Source organism: Triturus cristatus, chromosome 11 (genome assembly GCF_964204655.1).
Source record: "Triturus cristatus chromosome 11, aTriCri1.1, whole genome shotgun sequence".
NCBI lineage: Eukaryota > Metazoa > Chordata > Amphibia > Caudata > Salamandridae > Triturus > Triturus cristatus.
Window position 1 is genome coordinate 17,470,481 of NC_140594.1, and position 23,490 is coordinate 17,493,970.

The following is a 23,490-nucleotide window of genomic DNA, read 5'->3' on the forward strand; positions in this document are numbered from 1 at the left end:
GTATTACTTATTTGTGTTCTACACCAAAGATCGCACAGCTTTCACAAAGCCACCATAATTGTATCAGAATGTCAATATTGGTATGGGGCAACAAAACTGTATTCCAACAAGATGTTATTGCTAACATCGCCCCGATTAGACCAAATAGAACACAAATCAGATGGGAGGGGATAGACCCGGTGAAGGTATTGCATGACATTGTTGTAAAATGTGGGATAGAGATTTCCTATTGCCTTAGGCAGGATGTTGATCCCACCTTGATGCTAACGAACTTTTGTAAAATTAATAGCATTATTGATGGGGTATTGACTAGGGGTGGGCGGAATTTGCGGAATTAACCTTCGCAAATTATCGCGAGAATGTTTAAAATTATCGCAAACAAGCAGAAATATCGCGAAGATGCGGAAGTTTTTTTCCGGCATGTTCGCGCGATTTTCTGCATGGTTGCGGGTCGCCAACTTACCCATGTGGCTGCTTGCGGGCGCGGCCATCTTGTTTTGAGTTGTTCTCGCGGTGCATGATCGCGAGAAGAAAGACGTGATCGCGCGACGCATGACGTCACTGCGGGCGCGAACTGTCGCGAGACAGCGCAAATGGCTAAAAACAATACAACATCTCATGGAGAACGCGACCGGATCAAGAAAACTTGTCGGCGAACGCAGGGATTCAGGTAAGGCGATCGCGCGCGCGCGAGAATGTATCATTTTACAGCGCGAGCAAGAAACAAATTATCGCCAAGCTGCGGAAACCGGAATTTTTGACATTTTCGCGCTCTCCGCGGAACGCAAAAATGTCAAAATATCGCAATTTCCGCGAACGGAACGAAATTTTTGCCCAGGCCTAGTATTGACCTCTCCCCGTAGGGAAAAAACTCTACAATGTAGGGGATGGTTGGACAATAATTGTACCCAGGCGTCCAAACAGTTGAAACAGGCTCTTGTATATAAACCTAGGAACAACAAATTAATTAAAAATTTAAGATCCAATTATAAATTGGTCCTCAAAGTAAGGAAAAGAGAGCTACAGGAGCAAGCATGGGACAAACTTTCACTGGCAGCAGACACAGCTAATAAGAAGCTATTTTGGGAAACTGTTAATTCACCATTTCTAAAAACGGACTCATTCCCAGAATTACTGTCTCATGTTGGCTGTGAAGCACGGGTGTTACATGTTTCTAGTATTTTTAATCCATCAGATGAAATAGTATCTAGACCCCAAATCTCAACACAATGCAAGTGGCCAGTTATACCTCTAAACATCACACTTGAGGAGGTTATGGCAGGACTGATGGGAAGCCGGGGAGGGAAAGCTCCAGGCCCCAATGGGGTCCCAGTAGATGTTTATAAAACAGCTATAGATCTATGGGGACCTGCCCTTACAAGAGTTTTTAATTCAGCTGTGACAGAGGGTACACCACTTACATGGGGCCATTCAGTAATCACTCCCGTTTTCAAAAAAGGGAACAAATCGGAAGATAAAATTACTTACCCATCTCGCTCAGGACTCATCAGTAAAAGTGATGAGCAAAGTACTATTGGCAGGACTGGAAGAGTGGGTCACAGAGAAAGAGATTTTATCACCAGCACAATATGGTTGTAGGAAAGGGTTAGGAACTACAGAGCAATGTATTAAGAATTGTTAATGCTTTTAATATGTAAATACACATCTGCAAAACGGGGGAACTTGTTTTTATGCTTTGCAGACCTCAGTAGTGCTTTTCATCTTGTTAATCTTGCTGTCCATTGGCCAACCTTGCTCAACCCTGGAGCTCCTGAACCTATCATCTTTTTCTCGCAAGGTTATATGAGAGATTGACAAAGTCAGGTATGGTCAACTTGGAGAGCGCACTCAAATTGTTGAGGTTAAACGAGGTATCCGCCAAGGTTGCGTTTTAGCACCACTGCTTTTTACATTATTTAATAATAAGGTTGATAAAGCCCTTCAGTCCATACAGGCGGATGCACCCCAAATTGCAGGTAACCCCATACCAGTTCTGCTTTATGCAGACGATGCTGTGCTTCTGTCTAGAACTCCAATTGGCCTACAGCGACTAATGGACAAGTTTAGAACTTTTATAACTAGCAGGAAGCTGTTAATTAACAAACCAAAAACTCATATCATGGTATGTGGCCCTGAACCTAAGAAGCTAAATCACAACCAACTGATGGTTGACACTGCGCACTGTGCTCGGGGTACCTCAGACCCTAGACAAATAATCGCCTTATCATAAAAAATCAAACTCAACGGTCCAAATCAAATAAGCATATATTGGTTCATATGCAAAGTAAATGTATACAAAGGTGGTTAAACCAATAATCAAACATTACAGTAATTATTTACAATCATCAACTGAATGCATTATTAACAAAGCAAAGATGTATGTTACATAGTACATTTGATCGTTCACATGATGACTTAAAGGTGAGCCCAATGCATTTCGGGACTTAGATGTCCCTTCGTCAGGGGAAATTTGTGGACAAAAAGAACATAGTAAACACGGACTGTATATTTGAAAAAAGAACTTAAAATCACATAGCATGATGCTCAATATTAAACTTCACAAATCCTGTGGCTACCAATCGTGATTAACCAACGTGGGTACATAACTCTACGTGCAACTGGAGAATAGGCTTTACAGAAAGTCTGCGTTTAGGTTAAAGGAAAGAATCAACGTCATCCAATAGTGTAAAATCTCCATGGTGGTATAGGTAAATCGAGTGGCTGATGAAATAGAAATCGTGCCGAGAAAAGCATAGAGAAACGTGGGAATGTGTGGCGAGAGAACCTCACCTTATGCACTAATGCGGTAAAGTAGATGAAAAGTTGATGAAAAAAAGTTCTTGACTACCGGATCTCAGCGCGGCTACAAAGGAGGAGAGAAAACAAATGGGAATGGACAAATGTGATTAAAATAACTAAGATGGTGATAAGCGTGAAAGGGAGGACTGAGTACCAAGTACCCAACTCACCAGCAATATTGAAAACGGGCCCGCGATGGTGGAGACTGAAAACAAAGAAAGTATGAGATCAGCACGGGTGCTGACAACGGTATGAAGACCAACGCACAAAAAAAACTGGAAGCAATACTTACAAATATGTTCAACAGAGATTGGCGTGGACCGTTCAACCGAGGAGCTTCCGATACCGAAGGGAGGAGCACACGAGAACGCTGCTCGCTCGTAATTAAATGTACATCGGGAGAGTCGGGCTATGGCGTGCTTCCGGGATAAAAATGAAAACAGGACTGAAACCATGGTTGCCATATTGGAAGGGGGTGACATAATGAAATAGTGAAAGGGGCATAACAAAAGAGGTGAATGCAAATTACCCAATGTTCACGGCTAAAGCCAGATACTTACGAAAAATGTATTTATGTGGAAAATGGAAAGACTGGATGAAAAACGAATGGAAAAATGAAAAATGGGGCATAAAACGCGGCTAACTAACGGAGAGCCATAACAAAAGGGAAAGGAGAGAATGTATATAAAAATAGAATAAACAAGCGAAACGTTATCTAGTAGATGCGCCAATGGAAAAAGTGTGGGGGACTGGCGATGGACAGAAACAAATGTGTAAAAACCAAGTGAAATACATATGGCGACAAATAAGGGTATACAAATGCTAACAAGAATAGTGATGAGAAGACGAGAGAGGTCTAGTGTGAGAGCCAATGGTGGATAGTGGTGAGGAAAAAGTGGTGAACCCTAGAAATTCGTGACCAGAATGTAGAGAGGATTGTCTATAGAAAACATGACAAATAGAAATTGTGCCGAGGAAAGCATAGAAAAACGTGGGAATGTGTGGCGAGAGAACCTCACCTTATGCACTAATGCGGTAAAGTAGATGAAAAGTTGATGAAAAAAAGTTCTTGACTACCGGATCTCAGCGCGGCTACAAAGGAGGAGAGAAAACAAATGGGAATGGACAAATGTGATTAAAATAACTAAGATGGTGATAAGCGTGAAAGGGAGGACTGAGTACCAAGTACCCAACTCACCAGCAATATTGAAAACGGGCCCGCGATGGTGGAGACTGAAAACAAAGAAAGTATGAGATCAGCACGGGTGCTGACAACGGTATGAAGACCAACGCACAAAAAAAACTGGAAGCAATACTTACAAATATGTTCAACAGAGATTGGCGTGAACCGTTCAACCGAGGAGCTTCCGATACCGAAGGGAGGAGCACACGAGAACGCTGCTCGCTCGTAATTAAATGTACATCGGGAGAGTCGGGCTATGGCGTGCTTCCAGGATAAAAATGAAAACAGGACTGAAACCATGGTTGCCATATTGGAAGGGGGTGACATAATGAAATAATGAAAGGGGCATAACAAAAGAGGTGAATGCAAATTACCCAATGTTCACGGCTAAAGCCGGATACTTACGAAAAATGTATTTATGTGGAAAATGGAAAGACTGGATGAAAAACGAATGGAAAAATGAAAAATGGGGCATAAAACGCGGCTAACTAACGGAGAGCCATAACAAAAGGGAAAGGAGAGAATGTATATAAAAATAGAATAAACGAGCTAAACGTTATCTAGTAGATGCGACAATGGAAAAAGTGTGGGGGACTGGCGATGGACAGAAACAAATGAGTAAAAACCAAGTGAAATACATATGGCGACAAATAAGGGTATAGAAATGCTAACAAGAATAGTGATGAGAAGACGAGAGAGGTCTAGTGTGAGAGTCAATGGTGGATAGTGGTGAGGAAAAAGTAGTGAACCCTAGAAATTCGTGACCAGAATGTAGAGAGGATTGTCTATAGAAAACATGACAGATCCAGGCGATCATTGAGACCAGATGGGGCCAGGGTATGTAATTTCTGAATCCAAAAAATTTCTTTACGCAGTAGTAGGTTAGTGATATCCACTCCTGGTCTGACACTGATGGTTTCAATAATTTGAAAACGAAGTTGTGAAATCGTATGTTTGGCTTCAGACCAGTGAATCGCAAGGCTTGAGGTGGTGTTTCTGTTTCTGATCCTGGATTTGTGTTCCGTAATTCGAGTCTTGATTTTGCGCTCAGTTTTACCTACGTATGCCTTTCCGCAAGGAAATTTGATGCAGTAAATGGCGTGTGTAGTATTACAGTCACTGGTGTGTTTCAACGGAACCTTAGAACCTGATGAGGGATGGGTAAGAACGTTACCAGTTATGACATTGTTGCAATTCACGCATGCTTGACATTTACGTGTACCATGGTAAGTGCCCAGCTTGTCAGGAACTGTGGTGGGTTTCAAGAGGGAACGTAAATTCCTGCCTCTAGTGTAAGCAAACATTGGTTTCTCTTGGAATAAACCTTGGAAGTCTTGTTCTTGTTGGAGAAGTTCCCATCTGGAGTGGATGATGTTTTTGATTTTAGACGAAGCGGTCGAAAAGCTGCTTACAAATACCAATCTCTGGTTGGAAGGACGCGTTTGTTGTTCTAGGAGAGCTTCTCGCTGTTTATTCATTGCTCTCGTCATACAGGAGGTTAATACTTCTTGAGGATAGCCTCTTGCTGCAAAACGTTTAGAAGTTTCAAGTAATTCAAAGGTGCTGTTGGAGACGTCAGAGCAGATTCTGCGTATCCTTATAAACTGGGATAATGGCAGATTCATTATCAGATTGCGTGGATGAAAACTTGAAAAGGTGAGAAGGCTGTTGCGATCCGTTGGTTTATGAAATACAGTCGTACTGAACTGGTTGAAAGATGTTTTGTTCACTTGTACATCAAGATAATGGATCGTATCCTCACTGATGGAGTATGTAAGTTGTATGTGTGGGTTAATGCTGTTGAGTTTGTCTATCATCATGGTAAAGGACGATATAGAGTCATTCCAGATGAGGAAGATGTCGTCAATGTATCGATAATACAAGATAATTTTTGTCCACCAATCAGGATTGGAGATAATGTTATCCTGCTCGTATTGTGCCATGTAGATATTCGCATAGGCTGGAGCTCCCGAAAATCCCATCGAAGTACCATTTAGTTGTGCATAGAATCGATTTTGGTATTCAAAATAGCTGTTATGGAGACAAAATTTCAAAAGTTGGAGGATAAAAGTTTTTTCGGTATCAATGTCATCCATTCTGAGAAGTGCCCATTCCACCGTCTCGAGGCCCGCGGAGTGTGGGATCGAGGTATAGAGGGCTGTCACATCGATGGTGCAAAGGTATGTTGTGCTTTGTGGGTCAATCCTGACCTGTTGTAGAACTTGAAGGAAATGCGTCGTATCTTTGAGATATGTGCTCCATGATTGAACAAACTTCTGTAAGAAATGATCCAAAAATTTCCCGATGGGGTCAAAAATGGACCCACACCCGGATACTATCGGGCGAAAAGGTGGGTCATTGGGATTCTTGTGAATCTTAGGGATCATGTATAAATGAGGCCGTTTAGGATTTGTAGACATCAGGTAAAGTCGTTTAGCGTTATCAATCCATTCGTTGTCATATGCCACCTTAAGGACAGAGTTGAGCAGATCTTGGAGTTGTACAGTCGGATCGCTAGAAAGAAGCATGTAGGTGCTGGTGTCAGAGACATGTGATGCCACTTTCGAGTGGTAATATGTTGAATCCATAACAACTATCGCGCCCCCTTTATCAGCCGGTTGTATTGTGATCAAAGGATTATTTGCCAAATTCTGAATGATGTTGCGTTCATACTTGGAGATGTTGCTATGGTGCTTTGGTCGGTAATTGAGCTTTTACAAATCTTTGTTCACCAAGGTTTCAAAGCTGTCCAAAGTTTTGTGGGAAGTAGGTGGCATAAAAGTACTTTTAGGTTTAAATTGTTGTGGAGTGGGTTCATTGTCCTGTGGGGCAGAAGTCACAACATTATTGAAAAAGTGCTTAAGCCTGATCGTGCGCATAAATTTGAAAAATTCACCCTGTGTCTGAAGGTGATTGGTGTGCGATGAAGGTACAAATGATAGTCCACGTCCAAGTAAAGATTGTTCTTGATCATTTAACTTGTAGGATGATATATTAATGACTAATTCACTGTTTTGCCGCTTCGTAAGGATTTTCCACTTGTTTCCTTTCCCTCTCCGGGTTTTTCGTGTGTTGTTGATTTGGATGAATCTGGTTGGGACGGTGGACGTCCGTGATCCATGGCCTGTGATAAAAAAGTAGTGGATGTAGAGGGAGCAGATGATATATCAATGGATGTGGTGGCTGGTGAGTTGGAAGTGCCAGTTTGTGGAATTAGATTAGCTGCTGTGGCGGGGGTCCGACTGGTGGTCGTGTCCTTCTCTGAAACCAGACTTTCATCGGAGGATGTAGGTGTTTTCCTGGTATCTAGTCGTTTGCGTGTGTATATTTCGGCCCAAGTATATACTTCATTCAATTTGTAGTCGATGGTGTCTCTCCGGTATTTACGTAATTTGCCTTCTTGTAATTCTCTTTCATAGTGATCAAGCTTCCCATTTCTTCACTCCTGAACCTAAGAAACATAAAACCTTTTTTATTGATGGCTCTAGGGTGGAAACCATTAATAACTTCTGTTACCTGGAATAACATTTTCAGGAAAGGGTAGTTGGTTGCATGAACTAACTAATGTACCTTCAAGGATGCTCCAGAGTGCACATGGGGTCTTCCGTTTCACATTAAAATTGGGAGACCGTTGCATAAAGGACATGATAGATATATATAAGGCCAGATGTGCTTCCATTGCCCTGTATGGTGCTGGGGTATGGGCATATGGCTGTAGTCAGATATTACAACAAGAAGAAAATTCCTTCCTAAAACATCTTTTATGCTTGCTCCCTCCGCATCCACAGAGATAATGCACCAAGAAGTGGGAATTAGTTATTTATCAGACCTGACTGCCATGCGACCATTAATGCTCCGGAGATCTATCTGGGCAAAGGACGAGACAAAATGTACCCCGATCAATCATTAAGGACTGTCTACAATTGGACAATAGTACATGTATCCCCTGGCTAAAATATATTGCGGATTTCCACAATGAATTATTTAAGATTAAGATCCATGAAAGTCCAGAGAATGTGATAGCCCTATCGAAACTGGGAATAAAGGAAACTTTATTGGCCCATAGAAATGAGATCCGTATGAGTATTGTAGCGAAACAAACTACATATTTATTTTATAGAGCAATTGTAGTGAGAAGCGGTTTTTAAGACTGTCTATAGTCACTAAGCCCTCACACCGTTTTGTATTAATAAGACTAAGATTAGGAATAGCACACCACCTGATTGCTTTCCCTGAAATGAAAGCGCGACCTACATCCCTATGCCCTTGCGATGAGCATTCTAAACAGAGCACTATGCGTTTTTTGCTCTTCTGTGATTTTTACTTGTATCTTAGATGTTTTTATTTAAAGCCATTGTTTAAAAAATACAATGTGAGAACAACACATGCTGCTATGAATTTACATGTTACATTAAATGACCCCGGGATATGTTTTTATGTTGCATCACATATCCTAAAATCAATTTATGGGAGAAAAAATATTGATATTAATGACTGATTTTCAATATAATTGACTGGATTTTTACATATGATCAAATTTGTTATATAGCATTTGTATGTATTTTTGTTTTATATCTGTTACCGCTTTTTTGATTGTTTGACATATCGAATAAAGCTTGCTGAACCGAACCGGATTGGCCAAGAGCTGGATGGGGGCCCCCTGATCTGTTGGGGGTCCCCATGAAAAGGTGGAGGCCACACTGAACTGCAGGGGCCTAGGTACCACTGTTACTGCCATGGTCCAGATTTACAAGGAGTTAACGTAGCGCAGCACAGTGCCCAGCGTAGCTGTGTTGAGAAGAGTGAATGTGAGAGAGTAGAACTGCTCCGCTCATCCCTCTCCCTGTGCTGGTGCACTTTCAGCAGCCACGTGCCAAGGCAGATACCCTTGCTGCAGAGTCAGCGCTTAATTTGAGCTAGTGTTTTCCAGTACTCATCACCTGCACTTAATCATCAACACCAGTGCTTTTCATGAACCCCAGTTAATCACATATTAATTTATGGCAGGCACAGGGATATTAATTGATTTGCACAGAATCACAGGATGTTGAGCCGATGCCGAGACTCAAACCCGGTTCCCCAGTTACAAAGTTGGCAGCTCTGGCCATTATGCCACATTCACTTCGAACTTTCATGGTTAATAGTTAGTTCTGTTTTAGGCGGCACTAACAGGAGAAATGGGCTGGTGCAAGCTCCCTCCTGACAAGAGCCCCGGCACTTATTGTTTTACAAATTAACCACTGGGCAGAGTGCAGGGGTGTCTGCATTGTGCTCAGCATGCTATTAGAGAAGGAAGGGGCCCCTTTCCCTTCCTGTAAAAAAAATGTGGTTTAAGGCAAATTCCTGTTTGTGTGTGCAAAGAGAAAAAAATTAGGAGAAACAAAAATATTTCTTTTCGTTAAACCAGTCTCAGGGAGGCATAGTATTTTGGCGCAAACCCATGTCTACTACTTTTTGTCCATGGGTGTATGCAGGGAACGTCAATGCCCCACCCATGGAACGCACCCTTGACACAAAACAACACAAGGCAGTGCAGGGGAGCGTCAATGCCCCACCCATGGAACGCACCCTTGACACAAAAAAACACAAGGCAGTGCAGGGGAGCGTCAATGCCCCACCCATGGAACGCACCCTTGACACAAAGCAACACAAGATAGTGTAAGGGAACATCCATGCACCACCCACGGAACGCACCCTTGACACAAACCAACACAAGGCAGTGCAGGGGAACGTCCATGCACCACCCACAGAACCACCCTTGAACAAAGCAACACAAGACAGTACAAGGGAACGTCCATGCACCACCCATGGAGTGCACCCTTGACACAAACCAACTCAAGGCAGTGTAGGGGAACGTCGATTTACCACTCACGGAACGCACCCTTGACACAAAGTAACATGAGGCAGTGCAGGGGAACGTTGATGTACCACTCAAGGAACGCACCCTTGACGCAACGCAACACGAGTCAGTGCAGGGGAACGTCGATGCACCACCCACAGAGTGCACAAGGCAGTGCTGGGAACGTTCATGCACCACCCACGGAGTGCACCTTTGACACAAAGCAACACAAGGCAGTGCAGCGGAACGTTGATGCACCACCAATGGAACACACCCTTGACTCAAAGCAACACAAGGTAGTGCAAGGGAACGTCCATGCACCACCCACGGAATGCACCCTTGATACAAATCAACACAAGACAGAGCAGGGAAACGTCCATGCACCACCCACGGAACCACCCTTGACACAAAGCAACACAAGGCAGTGCTGGGGAATGTCCGTGCACCACCCAAGGAATGCACCTTTGACACAAAGCTGCAGTGCAAGGGAGCGTCCATGCACCACCCATGGAACGCACCCTTGACACAAAGCAACACAAGGTAACACAAAGCAGTGCAGGGGAATGTTCATGCACCACCCACAGAGTGCACCCTTGACACAAAGCAACATAAGGCAATGCAGGGGAACGTTGATGCACCACCCATGGAATGCACCCTTGACACAAAGCAACACAAGGCAGTGCAATAGAACGTCCATGCACCTCCCACGGAACACACCCTTGACACAAAGCAACAGAAGGCACTGCAGGGGAACATCCATGCACCACCCACAGAGCGCACCGTTGACACAAAGCAACACAAGGCAGTGCAAGGGAATGTCGGTGCACCACCCACGCAATGCACCCTTGACACAAAGCAACACAAAACAGTGCAAGGGAACGTCCATGCACCACCCATGGAACACACCCTTGACATAAAGCAACAAAAAGCAGTGCAGGGGAACGTTCATGCACCACCCACGGAGTGCACCCTTGACACAAAGCAACACAAGGCAGTGTAGGGGAACGTCGATGCAGCACCAATGGAACGCACCCTTGACTCAAAGCAACACAAGGTAGTGCAAGGGAACGTCCATGCACCACCCAACGGAATGCACCCTTGACACAAAGCAACACAAGGCAGTGTTGGGGAATGTCCGTGCACCACCCAAGGAATGCACCTTTGACACAAAGCAACACAAGGCAGTGCAAGGGAACGTCCATGCACCACCCATGGAACACACCCTTGACACAAAGCAACACAAGGCAGTGCAAGGGAACGTCCATGCACCACCCACGGAACCACCCTTGACACAAAGCAACACAAGGCAGTGCAGGAGAATGTCCATGCACCACCCAACGAATGCACCTTTGACGCAGAGCAACAGAAGGCAGTGCAAGGGAACATCCATACACCACAAATGGAATGCACCCTTGACAGAAAGCAACACAAGACAGTGCAAGGGAACGTCCATGCACCACCCATGGAGTGCACCCTTGACACAAAGCAGCACAAGGCAGTGCAGGGGAATGAAGATTCCCCATCCATGGATCACACCCTCGACACAAAGCAACACAAGGCAGTGCAATGGAATGTCCCTACACCACCCAAGGAACACACCCTTGACACAAACCAACTCAAGGCAGTGTAGGGGAACGTCGATTTACCACTCATGGAACGCACCCTTGACACAAAGTAACACGAGTCAGTGCAGGGCAACGTCGATGTACCACTCACGGAACGCACCCTTGATGCAAAGCAACACAAAGCAGTGCAGGGGAATGTTCATGCACCACCCACGGAGTGCACCCTTGACAAAAGCAACATAAGGCAGTGCAGGGGAACGTCAATGCACCACCCATGGAATGCACCCTTGACACAAAGCAACACAAGGCAGTGCAATAGAACGTCCATGTACCACCCACAGAATGTACGCTTGACACAAAGCAACAGAAGGCACTGCAGGAGAAAATCCATGCACCAACCACCGAGTGCACCGTTGACACAAAGCAACACAAGGCAGTGCAAAGGAACATCGGTGCACCACCCACGCAATGCACGCTTGACACAAAGCAACACAAGACAGTGCAGGGGAACGTTCATGCACCACCCACGGAGTGCACCCTTGACACAAAGCAACACAATGCAGTGCAGCGGAACGTCGATGCACCACCAATGGAACGCACCCTTGACTCAAAGCAACACAAGGTAGTGCAAGGGAACGTCCATGCACCACCCACGGAATGCACCCTTGACACAAACCACCACAAGACAGAGCAGGGGAAAGTCCATGCACCACCCACGGAACCACCCTTCACACAAAGCAACACAAGGTAGTGCTGGGGAACGTTCATGCACCACCCACGGAGTGCACCCTTGACACAAAGCAACACAAGGCAGTGCAGCGGAACGTCGATACACCACCAATGGAATGCACCCTTGACACAAAGCAACACAAGGTAGTGCAAGGGAACGTCCATGCACCACCCACGGAATGCACCCTTGACACAAAGCAACACAAGGCAGTGCAATAGAACGTCCATGCACCACCCACAGAACGCACGCTTGACACAAAGCAACAGAAGGCACTGCAGGAGAACATCATGCACCAACCACCGAGCGCACCGTTGACACAAAGCAACACAAGACAGTGCAGGGGAACGTTCATGCACCACCCATGGAGTGCACTCTTGACCCAAAGCAACACAATGCAGTGCAGTGGAACGTCGATGCACCACCAATGGAACGCACCCTTGACTCAAAGCAACACAAGGTAGTGCAAGGGAACGTCCATGCACCACCCACGGAATGCACCCTTGACACAAACCAACACAAGACAGAGCAGGGGAACATCCATGCACCACCCACGGAACCACCCTTGACACAAAGCAACACAAGGCAGTGCTGGGGAACGTCGATGCACCACCCACGGAATGCACCCTTGACACAAACCAACACAAGACAGAGCAGGGGAACATCCATGCACCACCCACGGAACCACCCTTGACACAAAGCAACACAAGGCAGTGCTGGGAACGTTCATGCACCACCCACAGAGTGCACCTTTGACACAAAGCAACACAAGGCAGTGCAGCGGAACGTCGATGCACCACCAATGGAACACACCCTTGACTCAAAGCAACACAAGGTAGTGCAAGGGAACGTCCATGCACCACCCACGGAATGCACCCTTGACACAAATCAACACAAGACAGAGCAGGGAAACGTCCATGCACCACCCACGGAACCACCCTTGACACAAAGCAACACAAGGCAGTGCTGGGGAACGTCCGTGCACCACCCAAGGAATTCACCTTTGACACAAAGCTGCAGTGCAAGGGAGCGTCCATGCACCACCCATGGAACGCACCCTTGACACAAAGCAACACAAGGTAGTGCAATATAACGTCCATGCACCACCCACGGAACGCACCCTTGATACAAAGCAACAAAAGGCACTGCAGGCGAACATCCGTGCACCACCCACGGAGCGCACCGTTGACACAAAGCAACACAATGCAGTGCAAGGGAACATCGGTGCACTACCCACGCAATGCACCCTTGACACAAAGCAACACAAGACAGTGCAAGGGAACGTCCATGCACCATCCATGGAGTGCACCCTTGACACAAAGCAACACAAGGCAGTGCAGGGGAACGTCCATGCACCACCCACGGAATGCACCCTTGACACAAAACAACGCAAGTCAGTTCATTGCTCTGTGTTGCGTTATGTTTGGTTATAAACGAGGGCAAATTGCCATGTGCATTGGTTTGTAAATATCAACGTGGAGGTTACTCCGGGTCTGTGTTAAAATATGAATGCAAACATGACGTAGAACCTTTGTAAATCTGGGCCCAGTTGAGTAAACCAAGTGCGCATGTGATATTACAGCAAGTTGATAATGGTCGGGGTGCTGCCCTCTGATGCCCCTTACAAACCACACTGGTGCCCTGGCCCAGATTGCTGTTTCTCTCCGTAGGGCGTTTCTCTGGTGGGCTGCAGCCTTTGGAGGCTGGTTGTTTGGGCTGGGGGCAGCTGCTCTCTTCTCAGTCAAATCAAATCAAATCAGCTTTATTCGGTGTAAATAGTGGCACCACAAAGGCATTCTATTAAGAGGGAACAATTATAATTACAGTTTTTAAAACCTCAAAATGTGCAATAAAAAGATATGAGGTTCCGTGTGAATCGGAACGACACTTTTTGGGTGTGTTCGAATATGGACGAGTTTGGTATCTACGAACCGCAAATGACGAATTTAGTGGGTGTACGCGTTTTCGCTACGCTACTCTGTACGGTTCGTCTCGTTCTTGGGTATGTCCATCCGAACCCTCGGGTTCCATTTTAGATGAGGCATCCATTTTGTTTCTTGCCCTCAAGTAGCCAGCGAACGGACCCTGTCCGCTCTGTGACCCTGGGATTCCCAAGCTTTCACGAAGGACACGTGTTTCTTTGAGGGTGTCTTTTATGATAAGGGAGATGACACGGCAGAGGCAGATGTCCCCGCTCAAGGCTCATCTTGCCGTGCTAGTCTATTGTTTCAGTCATGCATGCATTAGTCACGGGTCTTTGATCCTGCAATCAAGTTTCCGATATTGCGCTTTACACTCTTTTCCAATCTGTTGTGCATCCTTACATCTGTTTCTGTCCCTTCTCCTAATTCGTTTACAATCAGAATGGAATGTGCTTAATGTGGGGATGATGTGCTTTTACAGTTGGGAACCGGCAATGTTGCTGTAATTATGTTCCGGGCTTCTGAAACATGAATGCGACCCTTTTGAAGTTTACTGTGGGAACGGAGTTGTAACCTTTTGTTCGTCATGTTGTGCTATGACGAAAATGTGTATAAAAGGAGCGATCCACTTTTGCAATTCGAAGCAGTCTCCCAGAACCTACACGTTGTGTACTTCTTGCGATTTCTGTATCCCTGCAGTAAATAAACGCTGATCTTTGACGCCGCCAGAAGTGTCCCGTGTCTCTGTGTTTTGTACGCCGGAACAGGTAACCCACGAAGGTTTCAGGTGTTGTCCCCTGGCACCGCTGGGCCTTAGAATAGCCCAGTCCTTCAGTTGGCGCCCAACATGGGGCGACATCAGCGGTACCGGTCCAAAGCCCGACGATCGTGAGGAACTTCGTGTGAAATCTCCGAGGGAAGGTGCACCCCGCTTCATCGATCCAGTTGTCGAAAGAAGTGGCCCGAAGACTTTTCCGGCGAAGATTCCCGCCTCCTGACGGCTGCGACGGACTGATGCCCTGACTGTCGACCTGTTTTGGCGCCTGGCGTAGTCCTTTGTATGGCGAGACGATAGACGGGCCTTCCTGGTGACGCCATTGCTCTTTCAGTTAAGTATTTGTGGGTCGCTCCCAGAATTTATGGTTTTGTAGTTCCTTTTTGGGACGGTTACTTTGTTGTTTGCATGGTTCCATTGCATTTGTGGTTCTTAGTTGTGGGTTCTTAGTTGTTGGGTTTTATTTGACGATTGCAATTGCCAAAAACCGAGGGTCTTGCATTTTTTTTTTGCGAGGACATCGTAATTCGATAGCCCTTGAAGTTTGTAAACTCGGTTAGTGTGCACGATGCCTGGCCGTAGTACTTTGTTTGGTTTCCTTAAATGTTGCAGCATGGATTCCCGACTGGAGGATTCATGCCCGATACCTCCAGTTGGAACTCCAATTTATGAGCTCTATAGTCGCCACGGCGTGGGTCCTATTGTATATAATGAATATTGGATTCGTTACACTAAAAATGATGGTGTTCTTAGTTGGCCATCACATGGTAGTTTCGAAACTGCAATATTAGATAATCTTGAAGCTAAATTGTTTAAAAAGAAGGCGAGGCCGGCCATGTTTGATTCCTTTCGATTATGGCACAAAGAGGCCAAACAGAAAGAAATCAAACAGATTAAGAAAAATAAGAGAGAAGGTGTCATTACGGTGATGCGAAATGCAGAACAGTATCAGCGAGACAAGGATGAGAAGGAGCAGGAGGTTAGTGCTAGACTTCATCATATGGCGGTGGATAAATGTTATCCGGTTTTACCGTCTAGTTCTGATAAGACGGGAGAGGAAGCGATAGAGGATCCATTATTGTCCTATCTACTGAAATCACCACCTCCCTATGCACCAGATACCGTGGGTCCTGTGATTCCTCTTGTTCCTCAACCTGCTGTTTTGGCGGCTGCTGGTCAGCCTGTCGTTCCTCCTGTTCTTCCGAATCCCCTTGTGCCACAAATTGTCCATCCTCCTTTACCCGCTCTTTTTCCTACTGCTCCTTTGCTAGTATCTCACCAGCCCAATCTTACTACTACTCCTGTTACCCCGACTACTGCTACTTTTTCTATGCTTACTCCTAATGTTGTTGCTCCTGTGCCTCCCTCTTCTTCCCCTTCTGTTCGTAGTCGTATATTTAATGCTGTCGCTACTCTCTATTCTCCGTTTTTTGGACCAGTACTCGGGTCAGATCTTTCTGATGTTGCTCAGAGGCGCAGTCAAATTCCTGATGGTAGGGAACGTGAGTCGTTGGTAAAAATGGCGCGTAAATGGATTAGGCATCCTGTGAAGTACACGACGCGTATAGTTTTTGAGACATTTTCTCAGTTTAATGAGCCCACACAAAGATTTGTGTTCGAGGAAATGTGTAAATTCTTGAGAGAAGAATGGGATAATGAGGAGGTAGATAATGTACCGCCCGAGCTCACTGAGCTTCAGAATCAATTTACGACTGGTATGATTGTAGGTGATAATGTCCGACGTGCTTTAGAGCGTCTGTTATCTTTTCGATCTACAGTGCAACCTCGAGCATTGTTTAAGGACGCCACTGAGGAGTGGATGGCAAAACCTGGTCAGTATCCTATGCGGGAAGTTCCCCCAGTATGGATGCCAGGTGATCCTAATGCTAATCCTGCTATTCTGCCACACTTTCAGAGAGTTTGGATACACCTCCCATGGAAGCGATCGGAAGTTTTGCAGGTGAAGCAAACCTTGCCCGACCCCCGTAAAAATCCTGCCGGTTATTGTAAGGAGTTGTCCCAATTAGTGGATGCTACTGTCATGAACCTTGCCGATATTGACATGTTGTTTGGTAATGTAGTACCTCAACCGATTTGGGCGAAAATCCGTCAAGAGAATCACGCAGCTGAGTTAGGCGGTGATTGGGTTGCTCTTGCGGCGGCTGACGGACGGCAAGTTGGTAGGGCTAAACCTGAACAGCTCATTGAGAATTTGCCCCAGAGGATAATTACACTTATGAAGACACTTATGCCAGCAATACGCGTTAATTGGGACAAATTGTCTGCGTGCAAACAAAAGAAGGACGAGAGTGTCTCCGATTTCTTTACAAGATTTGAGGAGGCATTTATCGATCATAGTGGTCAGGATATGAGCTCTGAGGGAGGTCAGCGATTGTTTGTTGATAAATTTGTATCGAATTTGTTGCCTGAACTAAGCAACAAGTTGAAGAATTCTGAAAGTTCGTGGGCCGTTTCTACTACTGCTCAGATATTAGCCACGGCCCAATACTACGAAAATAGAGAGAAAGAAGAAAGCGAACGTGTAGATAAGAAAACGAAGGATCTTAAAACAAAGGTCTTATTGCAGCAAGCGTATCCTCCGCGCTCGACTCACAATGACTCGCAACAGCCACATCGCTTACAATCGCAGTTTTCTAGATCGCAGTCGCGTAATGACTCCCCTACACCTCGCTTTGTGTTGGGGTACAATCAATGTGCATATTGTATGGGTGAGGGTCATTTGAAGTTTAATTGTCCAGTGCTGCGTGACCGGAACAATGGTGTTTCGGCTCGAGGAGGTCGTAGTGGTCCTCAACAAGCATCACGTGGTAGAGGTCGCGGCGTTACTTAGAATCAGAACGAGCGTCTTGCCACTTCATCAGATTCGCAAAATTGCTTTGATCGGCGCGATCCATCGTCTGGTAGATCCGCACAGTATCATGTGGATGACTATTATGTCGAGCATGATGTTGGTGTTGATGGTAATTACTAGGACAGCTGTAGACAAAGAAAGGGAGTAGTATCAGTTCCGGTTGATCAGAGAGGGCCTTATGTCGCAGTTGCTACATTGGGCGTAGTTGAGCCTTTTCTGTTGGACACTGGTGCAGCGAAAAGTTCCATCATTCATTCGAAACTCCCTGGCGCGCCTTTGTCTGGCTTGACGAATGTTTCCGTTGGATTCTCTGGCGCCCCCGTTAGCAATCCAGTTTCTAGCCCTTTGCCCCTTACAATTGGGTCTCGTGAGTTAGAAGCTCCTTTGATTTTGACTACTGGTTGTGGTGAGAATCTTTTGGGCTTGGATCTGTTGAAGCGGTTATATGCGACCTTGTACTGCTCTCCTGCGGGAGTGGAGCTTACGCTAGGTCAGAGAGTGATCTCTCCTATGTATTTGTCGACTGATAAGCTCCCACCGGAATTGAGTTCTCTTCCTGATTCTTTGTGGGCGACAGGTCCCAATGATGTGGGCCTGCTGGATATACCACCTTATGTTGTTCAATTGAAATCAAATGTGCGACTGCCGTGTATTCCCCAGTATCGTATCTCTCTTGATGGAGAACGAGCACTTTTAGCGATCATTTACGATTTGATCGATAAAGATGTCATCGAGGAAACACGGGGTAACGTGTGTAATAGTCCTGTGTTACCTATTTTGAAACGAACTGATCCATCTAAGCCTCCTGTGTATCGTTTTGTTATTGATTTAAGGGAGGTAAATAAAATTGTTGTTCCACAGTTTCCCGTGGTGCCTGACATTACAGCTTTGCTGACTCTGATTCCAGCTTCTGCATCATGGTTCTCGGTAATCGATCTGAAGAATGCGTTCTTTAGCATTCCGATTGCTGAGGAAAGCAGAGATTTATTCGGTTTCTCCTTAGGTGGTCGCAGCTTCAGGTTCAAACGCGCACCGCAGGGCTACTGTGAGAGTCCATCGATCTACAGCCAAGCTCTTAAAAGTCAACTCGATGCGTTTGTGTTGCCGGCTGGTGCGGCTTTGATCCAGTACGTTGATGATCTGTTGGTAGCTGCTGACACTGAACAGATTTGCAAAACTGCTACAGTATCACTGTTACAGCATCTATGTGACTTACATCACAAAGTATCACCTTCTAAACTAAAATATTGTTGTCAAGAAGTAACCTATCTAGGTCACTTATTGTCAAAGGCGGGAAGAAGGTTGACCCCTGAAAGAATTGCAGCAATTGCTTGAATGACTGTGCCAACAACTCAGAGAGATGTGCGTGCCTTTCTAGGTATCACGTCATACTGCAGGCAGTGGATCCCAAGCAGCAATTGCTCGAATGACTGTGCCAACAACTCAGAGAGATGTGCGTGCCTTTCTAGGTATCACGTCATACTGCAGGCAGTGGATCCCAAATTTTTCACTGTTAGCGAAGCCATTGATAGCTCTCACGTGCAAGGATGTTTCGACTCCTTTGCCATGGACGGAAGAATGTCAGAAAAGTTTTTCTGAACTACGTGATGCGTTGTGTTCGGCTCCTGTGTTAGGTACTCCTGACTACAGTAAACCATTTACACTATACATTCACGAGAGAGAAGGTTGTGCGTTGAGTGTTTTGACGCAACAATTCGGTGGTAAGCAGCGTCCATGTGCATATTTTTCCTCGACTTTAGCCCCGGTAGCTAGAGCGTTGCCAAGTTGCTTAAGGGCGACAGCGGCAGCTGCAGTGTCTATTCGACAATCTGCAGGTCTGGTCATGGATAATATACTCATAGTGATGGTTCCGCATGCAGTTGACACTCTCCTGAATCGGACAAAAACTCAACATCTGACGAGTGCAAGGTTGTCCGGGTATGAGTTGACCCTTTTGGCAAGTCATATACAGATCAAGCGTTGTAATGTGCTGAATCCGGCGACATTGTTGCCGATTAATATGGAATCAGATGGTGTACCACCACATGATTGTTATTTACGAACTGAGGAAGAAACGAAGGGTCGTGTGGACCTGAAAAACACTCCGTTGACAGATCCGATGGCACTTTGTATGTTGACGGTTCATGTTTTAAGTTGCCGAATGGTGATGTGACGACTGCGTATGCTGTAGTGACGTTGAGTACGCTTGTGGAAACCACGAGATTGAGTCAGAATTCAGCGCAAGCGGCAGAATTGATTGCATTAACAAGAGCGTGTGTTTTGTCTAAAGGAAAGCGAGTGAATGTGTTCACCGATAGTCAGTATGCATTCGGTGTTGCGCATAGTTTTGGTCGATTGTGGAGAGAAAGAGGATTTATGACATCGCATGGTGCGAAGATCCAACACGGGCAGCTCGTGAATGATCTTTTGGATGCACTTACATTGCCTAAACAGGTAGCGATTGTTAAATGTAGTGCGCATCGAAAGGTTACGGATGACGTTGATCGTGGTAATGCATTTGCGGACGAGATTGCCAAGGAAACGGCTAAGAATCTTGCAACCCGAATGTATGTTACGGGTTCAGTGAGGTGGCCGACGGAGACTGGTATGTGTGAAGATACTGTTGAGAGCGTAAAAACAATTCAGAATGAGGCCACTGAGATTGAAAGGACCAAGTGGAAAGAAAGTACGGGAAAGTTGGACATACATGGATGTTGGGTTGACTTGTCGGAACGTCAGAGGTGGATGTTACCGGATGCGTATGTATTAGCCGTCGTGACTATGGCTCATGGTTTGTCACACATTAGTGCAAAAGGTATATGCAAGTTATTGTCTCCTGTATGGAAGAACGACGGTATTGCTATGCTAAGTGTGCTGAGAGAGTGGTTAAGGATTGTATGGTGTGTTTGATGCATAATCCTGGCAAGGGCACCCCCACTCCACCTGGTCATTTTGCTCCTCCTGCTTGTCCCTTTGAGGTTATCCAGCTGGACTTCATTCATATGGAGAGATGCAATCATCTGAAGTACGTTTTGGTTGTGGTGTGTGCGTTCTCCAGATGGATCGAGGCCTATCCTCTTAAGGATAATACTGCCCTGTCCACAGCGAAAGTCCTACTGAAGGAATACTTTCCTCGGTTTGGAATGCCACGGATTGTGTGGTCAGATAATGGAAGTGAGTTTGTGGGAAGCGTGATGCAGAGTGTGTGTAAGGGCCTTGGAATTCGACAGAAATTCCATAGTGCCAATCATCCTCAGGCAGCGGGTTTAGTTGAAGGGTACAATGGTACTCTGAAGCTGAAACTTGCGAAGATACAAGCTACGACTGGTTTGTCATGGCCTGATGCCTTACCTCTGGCTCTCCTATCAACCAGAGCGACTGTACACTCTCGAGTAGGGCTCAGCCCATATGAGATTGTGTTCGGCCGCCCTGCGAACATTTGGGGAGTTCCGAGACCTAAGGCCTTTGATAGTCTTGAGTATCCAATGCTAATTGATTATCTTCATGATCTGACTACTAAACTGAGGTTAATTCATCAACAGGTCTTTGAAGCTTTGCCGGCACAGACAGAGGGTCCTGGACATCGGCTCCAACCGGGTGACTGGGTTGTTACCCGAAATTTTGGCCGAAAACGCAACTTGGAGCCGAGGTTTGTGGGACCCTTTCAAGTGCTGTTGGCGACGAGGACTGCAGTTCGGTTAGAAGGCAGAAAGAACTGGGTACACGCCGGCCATACCAAGAAGGTGCCGATCCCTTCACCAACAGATGGTTGGGTGAGAACTGGTATAGCGGCAACGGAAACTGAGACCCCTCTATGCTTTGTGCCGTTTAGCGATGCTCAACCTGTAAGAGACAATTCATTGCAGTCAGACACACCTGTTGAGTCGTCAGTTGTAGAGAATTCGAGGTCTGAATCGTCATCCAATCGACTGAACACTGTTTCACCAGCTGAACAATTATTTGAGGAACAGACTCGACCTGGAAGAAATCGATACTTTCTTCGTCCCCGTAACAAAGACTAATAAAATTTTCCTTATATTTTCCCTTACTGTTGCCACGAACATTACGAACAATTACAACCTTTTTTTTTAGTTTCTTTTTATGTGTGCTTTTCACAGCTAAAGAGATTTGTATTAAGCCAAGTGTTTAGGAAAACCTATCATCCGGGTTAACCGTAGGGCCGTGCGGGTACTCTCTTCTGTTTAGCAGGTTTCTGACACTAGGTCGGTTACTTTTGTCGACTCCTGGGAATTGATAATCGCTACTCAGAACGAAGTGCGTCAAGTACGTCACGGACGGTTTTTAGAGGATGACATTCTCTAAGCTGTTGGAAGTAGAAAGGATGTCGGCGCAAAGATCAAAATTGCATAAGATTGTACGAACGAAATGTTTTTTGTTTCAGGTATTTCTACTGTTTCTGACTGTGTCTATGCTATTGGTGGGTGGAGTGTATTTGGGAATACAGTCGTTATTGCCTTCCATTTCACCTACTCTTTCTCCTAAACCAAGCTCTATTACCACTGTTTCTCCACATTCCTTTCATCCTCTGCCCCAACATGAACAGGTTAGATGTGCGGAATTCATGAATAACTCCTTCGTTCAACTCCTACATCAGCATCAGTTGGTGATGAATACTACCAACTGTTGGGTGTGTGGGTTAATGCCACATACCATGGATAGGGGTATTCCGTATCTGGTTCTTCCTTATAGCTCCCAAGGGTCAGCTCGAGCATTCCAAACTATGTTCCGTAGTGCACTAGATTCCTACCCCAGTCGAGAGCCACGCTCTGCAAGCTTTGGTCCTGGCCCGTACCATAAACCTTTGGCGATAGCGATTGCGGATTTAGATAGAGATGTTTTTGATGCATCACTTATTCCAGATGAAGAGGTGCAAGCCTATAAGGATCTGAGTGAGGCTGAGTATAGTACGTCAGTGGGTGATAGACAGCTTAAGAGCTCGTCTTCAATATGGATCGTACCCCACCTCGGTAATTTCTGCTTGAAAGGTCTTGGTCGAAATCCGAGAGCACAACTTGGGAACAGTGCGTGTACTGATACGTATGTTCTACCGATGCTCTCTTCCCCTGTTTTTCTGACTGCCAAGGGTACCTATTTTGTATGTTATGAACATGCATATACATGGTTGCCCCGTGACTTCTCGGGTACCTGTTATATCGCGAATCTTTTGCCACCGACTTTTACAGTTGCCTCAGATTATCACAAGACTAGAATTGTGAGAGGCGTTATTAGCGAAGAGGATACTGCCGGTCAAGAAGCAGGAGACTTCTTTAAGGGTTTCTTGCCGTTTTGGGGACCTATGGTTAATAGTAGGAACCTAAGACAGTTGACCCTTGTGGTAGAGTCGACTGCTAACATAACTGCGAGTGCTCTTGGTAATTTAACAGCAGAACTTCAGGCGGATAGACTTATGACGTTGCAGAACCGTATGGTTCTAGACGTTGTTCTTGCAGATAGAGGTGGTGTGTGCAAAGTTATCCATTCGAGCTGTTGCATTTTCATTCCTGACAACGCTCCAACTGTTTACCAAGCCATCTCGAAGTTGCATAAGATTTCCGAGTCCATACACGTGGATGAGGGTAATTGGACACTTCTAGGATGGTTTTGGGGCCTGATATCCACTTGGGGTTGGAAGAGTCTGATGATCGTAGGGGTTGTTGTAACGTTTCTGTTCACGTGTTGTCTTTGTGTGCAGTGTGGTCCTGCCTTATGTAGTCTCTGTGCTACAACGTGTATAAGACGGCCATCTGTTACCAAGGAAACATTGATGGATAGAATGATGTTCCAGCA